This window comes from Babylonia areolata, chromosome 3 (assembly GCF_041734735.1).
Source record: "Babylonia areolata isolate BAREFJ2019XMU chromosome 3, ASM4173473v1, whole genome shotgun sequence".
Classification (NCBI taxonomy): domain Eukaryota; kingdom Metazoa; phylum Mollusca; class Gastropoda; order Neogastropoda; family Buccinidae; genus Babylonia; species Babylonia areolata.
In genome coordinates this window covers 31,637,811-31,643,868 of record NC_134878.1, presented here as the reverse complement: position 1 = coordinate 31,643,868, position 6,058 = coordinate 31,637,811, and the positions used below count along the sequence as shown (strand labels likewise).

Here is a 6,058-nt window from a genome sequence, read left to right as displayed (position 1 = left end):
ACCTATGTACGCGCTGTTTTGTTGGTTAGTATTCCTATGTACGCGCTGTTCCGTTGGTTTGTTAGTACACCTATGTACGTGCTGTTCCGTTGGTTAGTTAGTACACCTATGTACACGCTGTTCCGTTGGTTTGTTAGTACACCTATGTACACGCTGTTCCGTTGGTTTGTTAGTATACCTATGTACACGCTGTTCCGTTGGTTTGTTAGTACACCTATGTACACGCTGTTCCGTTGGTTTGTTAGTACACCTATGTACACGCTGTTCCGTTGGTTTGTTAGTATACCTATGTACACGCTGTTCCGTTGGTTTGTTAGTATACCTATGTACACGCTGTTCCGTTGGTTTGTTAGTACACCTATGTACACGCTGTTCCGTTGGTTAGTTAGTACACCTATGTACGCGCTGTTCCGTTGGTTAGTTAGTACACCTATGTACACGCTGTTCCCTTGGTTAGTTAGTATTCCTATGTACGCGCTGTTCCGTTGGTTTGTTAGTATTCCTTTGTACGCGCTGTTCCGTTGGTTTGTTAGTATACCTATGTACACGCTGTTCCGTTGGTTTGTTAGTATACCTATGTACACGCTGTTCCGTTGGTTTTTTAGTATACCTATGTACACGCTGTTCCGTTGGTTTGTTAGTATACCTATGTACACGCTGTTCCGTTGGTTAGTTAGTATACCTATGTACGCGCCGTTCCGTTGGTTTGCATACCTTTGTACGCACTGTTCTGTTGGTTAGTTGGTATTCCTATGTACGCGCTGTTCTGTTGGTTAGTTAGTATTCCTATGTACGCGCTGTTCTGTTGGTTAGTATTCCTTTGTACGCGCTGTTCCGTTGGTTAGTTAGTATTCCTATGTACACGCTGTTCCGTTGGTTAGTTAGTGTTCCTATGTACGCGCTGTTCAGTTGGTTAGTTAGTATTCCTATGTAGGCGGTGTTCCGTTGGTTAGTTAGTACACCTATGTACGCGCTGTTCCGTTGGTTAGTTAGTATTCCTATGTAGGCGGTGTTCCGTTGGTTAGTTAGTACACCTATGTACGCGCTGTTCCGTTGGTTAGTTAGTATTCCTATGTACGCGCTGTTCCGTTGGTTAGTTAGTATTCCTATGTAGGCGGTGTTCCGTTGGTTAGTTAGTATTCCTATGTACGCGCTGTTTTGTTGGTTAGTTAGTATTCCTATGTAGGCGGTGTTCCGTTGGTTAGTTAGTATTCCTATGTACGCGCTGTTTTGTTGGTTAGTTAGTATTCCTATGTAGGCGGTGTTCCGTTGGTTAGTTAGTATTCCTGTGTACACGCTGTTCTGTTGCTTAGTATACCTTTGTACGCGCTGTTCTGTTGGTTAGTTAGTATTCCTATGTACGCGCTGTATCGTTGGTAAAGTAGTATACCTATGTATCGCTGTTCCGTTGGTTAAGTAGTATACCTATGTATCGCTGTTCCGTTGGTTAAGTAGTATACCTATGTATCGCTGTTCCGTTGGTTAAGTAGTATACCTATGTATCGCTGTTCCGTTGGTTAAGTAGTATATCTATGTATGCACTGTGCCGTTTGTTAGTTAGTATACCTGTGTACGCGCTGTTTCGTTGGTAAAGTGGTATACGTATGTATGGGTGTTCCGTTGGTTAAGTAGTATACCTATATATGGGTGTTCCGTTGGTTAAGTGGTATACCTATGTATGGGTGTTTCGTTGGTTAAGTAGTATACCTATGTATGGGTGGTTCGTTGGTTAAGTAGTATACCTATGTATGGGTGGTTCGTTGGTTAAGTGGTATACCTATGTATGGGTGGTTCGTTGGTTATGTAGTATACCTATGTATGGGTGGTTCGTTGGTTATGTAGTATACCTATGTATGGGTGGTCCGTTGGTTAAGTGGTATACCTATGTATGGGTGGTTCGTTGGTTATGTAGTATACCTATGTATGGGTGGTTCGTTGGTTATGTAGTATACCTATGTATGGGTGGTTCGTTGGTTATGTAGTATACCAATTGTTTTTTATCGATTGACGACGTATCCAGTCGTGTATTCATTGTGACCTGTTTCTCTTGTTTTATCATACAGCGTGTTGTGTTTTTAGGGCTGTATTTATTTTTCGTAGGGATGCCAGGAACAGTGAAATTGATGTTCTCTTTTTTTTTCTTCTTTTTTTTTTTTTTTGCTTTGTTCAGAAGAGAGGGGTGTTACGTCGTTTTTTCTTCTCTCTTTTTTTCATGCACGTGTGTATGTGTGTGTGTGTGTGTGTGTGTGTGTGTGTGTGTGTGTGCGTGTGTGTGTGTGTGTGTGCGTGTGTGCGTGTGTGTGTGTGTGTGCGTTTGTGTGCGTGTGCATGTGTGCGTGTGTGTGTGTGCGTGTGTGTGTGTGTGTGCGCTCGTGCGCGCGTGTGTGTGTGTGTGCGCGTGTGTGTGTGCATGTACACAGACAGACAGACAAACAGGCAGAGAAACAGACAGACATACAGACACAAACACACAAGCAGTGCACACACGCACGCATACACACAAAAATACTGACCCTCTCAAACCCCAACAACACCCGCAGACACAGACACACAGACACAGACACACACACACACACACAAACACACCCTTTATCGGATGCCCATCCCTAACCGTTTCCCTGAATCCTGGTCACCACTCTTCCCCCTTCCCCCTTCCCCCTTTCCCCACACCCCACCTTCTCACCTCCCCTCTCCCTGGCCAACTTTTCACCCACACAGTTCACAGTGAGGGGGGTGGGGGTGGGGTAGGGGAGGTGGGGGGGGGGGTACTGAGCATTGCATTTTTCAAAACTCGAGGCTTGTCAAGACTGGTGTAGTATCTTTAGCCAAGAACTGAATTCATTCTTGAACATGTGTCGGCAAAATGAATGAAACCACACACACACACACACACACACACACACACACGACACACACACACACACACACACACACACACACACACACACACACACACACACAAGACTATGAATATTAATGAAGAATAGAAGAAGATGATAAACGTAGAATGTCACAGGAGGGCTGGTGTACAAGGCAGTGGGATTGGCCAACAGGTCAGATGTCAAAAGCAGCTCGGCGGGGAAAAACCCTAAGGGGACAGGGAGACAAAGAGGAGGCGGGGGGAGGGAGGGGGGGGGGGGGAGGAAGAAGAAGAAGAGGAAAAAGAAGAAGAAGAAAAAGAAAAAGAAAAACAACTCTAACACCTACCATCTTGCTGATTTCTCACGCAACAGCTATTTGCTTGCTTCCACAAAAAAAGTTCAAAAATTCAGTGACTCGTTGCTTTCGTTTTGCTGTTAGATGTGTCATAGGTGAGTCATATGAGACAAAAACAGTGACATAAACCGACGCCATTCGAACGCTCGGATACTCTCGAGAACATGAGCGCTTGCAACCACTAACACACACACACACACACACACACACACACAGGATGTCAGTATATCTCTCTGTGACTGGCTGTTCGAAGAAATGAAGAAATCTTGCGAAATACAGCGGCAATTTTTTTTTTTTTTTTTTTTTCCATTTCACAACAACCTGAGGCACGTAGATTGACCCAGTGTCAGTGAGTCAACACATCCTGCTGGCTCACTGGGCCTTGTTCTTGTCCTCACGGTGTTTGTTTCAAAACACAACACATCCGCTTCACTGGACATGATCTTCGTCTTCGTCAAATCATTTTTACTATCTATCGACGTAAAAACATGGATCTTCCCAGGACTGATTAGTCTGCTGTTTATCTGCATTGTGTTATGTCGTATCCTGTTGTTGTGTTTTGTATGTTTGTTTTGTTTGTTTACTTGTGTGTGTGTGTGTGTGTGTGTGTGTGTGTGTGTGTGTGTGTGTGTGTGTGTGTGTGTTTCAATCACTTGCCTCACTCAATTATATCAAAACATATTTACTTATTTGATTACATTTTAGTTTCTATTTCACTTGATGTTAACGTTTCATGCAAAGCTGGGGTACTGCATGTGGGCTCTCACTCAGTATCTGACCATCGCATTAGGTTTATGTCAAGTTTATGTTCCGTTTGATGCAGATGTGGTGTAGAAGCGTGTATGGACCAACCCGCACACTCTGACAAGTCATTGACACTGAAACTGATTTTTTTTTTTTTTTTTTACCCGACCATGTTCTTTTATCAGTTTGTTCTGTTGCTTTGTGTTGTGGTCGACGTTTTTGTCTGATTGTCGCGCGCGCGCGCGTGTGTGTGTGTGTTCTGTGTGTGTGTGTGTGTGTGTGTGTGTGTGTGTTCTGTGTGTGTGTGTGTGTTCTGTGTGTGTGTGTGTGTGTGCAGTGTGTGTGTGTGTGTGTGTGTGTGTGTAGTGTGTTGATGTTTTTCTTCATGCACGCATTCTATGCACTTCAAGCGCTTGTGACGTCATTTTTGCTGTTGTTGTTGTAACCTCTGGAGATAACGTTAACACAAGCTAGGCGACCTGAATTCACAGGTAGTCTAGGATCCCCCCCCCTCACCCCCCCCCCCCCTCCCCTCACCACTCCCCCCCCCCCCCACCCCCACCCCACCCCTCCCCCCTGTGTCTGTTTCATTAAATCAAAAGCTCCCACATTAACACGCATTTCATTTTAGCCTTCAAAGGAAGTCAAGCATCTGTCACGCCTACAGGTGACGTCAGTGCGAGCGACAATCCGGATTTCACTTCTCCGTTCTCTGTGCCTGGCGTCCTGCCCATTGGTGGAACAGCAGTTGGGACTCTGTGCGGAACAGAAGGCAAACGAACTGTCCCGCAGGCGAACGCATTTTGACTGATTAACCACACACACACACACTCAACATTCTCTTCGGCGCGTCTGTCTGTCTGGCTCAGTGTGTTTGTGTGTGTCTCTTCACACAATTTTACAAATTTACTCACGCATGTGCGTACATACACACAACGAATCGTGCGCTAAAAACAAAACAAACAAACCAACCAACCCCAAAACAACAACATAATACAGTGAGCGAAAGTTCCGTTTAACACAGTGGCTATTGCTGGGAAAGCTGTTTGACACAGCTGTGTGGTGATTTTTGTGTGTGTGGGTTTTTTTGTGTGTTTTTTTGTTGTTGTTGCCCTCACTTGCTTTCAGCTGTGCTGGAGTTGACATCTCCATTCTCGGTAAGTGAACGTACAACTGGCGTACAATGTCAGTTTCATCTGTTTTCTACTGGTCTGTTCGGGTTTACCTGGTTTCACCTGACCACACTCACGTGATGTGTTTGTTTTGTTTTGTTTTGTTTTGTTTTACTTGATGTGAAGTGTTTGTTCCTGTACCTTTTCCCCTGAAGAAGCTGCACAAGCTCGGAGAAAATTTGTAGATATACTGAGGAGTTAAACCAAAGTCTTTGGACTTGTTCTTTTTATTATTCTCTCTCTCTCTCTCTCTCTCTCTCTCTCTCTCTCTCTCTCTCTCTCTCTCTCTCTCCCTCTCTCTCTCTCTCTCTCCCTCTCTCTCTCCAAAACAAAACACCTCACACACACACACACACACACACACACACACACACACACACAACACAACACACACACACACACACACACACACAACACACACACACACACACACACACACACACACACAACACACACACACACACACACACACACACACACACACACACACACACACACACACACACAGCATTCGTTCGGCGTCTGTCTGTCTGACATACAGTGTATGTGTAAAAAAAAAAAAAAAAAAAAAAAAAAAAATATATATAGTGTGTGTGTGTGTGTGTGTGTGTGTGTGTGTGGTACATGGTAACACCTAGGCAGCAGCTGGCCTGGCGTTTTGTCGAAGGGTGCTAGAGCTGTATTGAATTATGACAATTGTTATCTGAAACACAGAACACAGTTAAAAACCCTGCACACGCACTGCTGACTCATGAAATTTATCATGAACATTATACACATACAACACACTCACTTCCTTTTCTGTTTTACTTTTCTGTTCCCTGGTCAGCTTTACTGTCGGTAGAAGCACGGAATTCCAAAATCAGTTTGCGAGTTGGGAATCACACAGACATCCGACATAAAGGTTGGTATCTTCATTGTGCATT

The 6,058-nt window shown here is 44.4% G+C and overlaps 1 protein-coding gene across 1 annotated transcript in view; it reads left to right on the top strand.

Moving 5' to 3' along the window:
• Window positions 1–4,642: 4,642 nt before the first annotated feature.
• LOC143279942 (excitatory amino acid transporter 3-like) overlaps window positions 4,643–6,058 on the top strand; it is a 33,808-nt gene continuing 32,392 nt past the window's right edge. The window contains exon 1 of the mRNA XM_076584298.1: window positions 4,643–5,117. The gene's annotated coding sequence lies outside the window, so the exon portion shown is untranslated. The remainder of the gene's footprint in view (window positions 5,118–6,058) is intronic.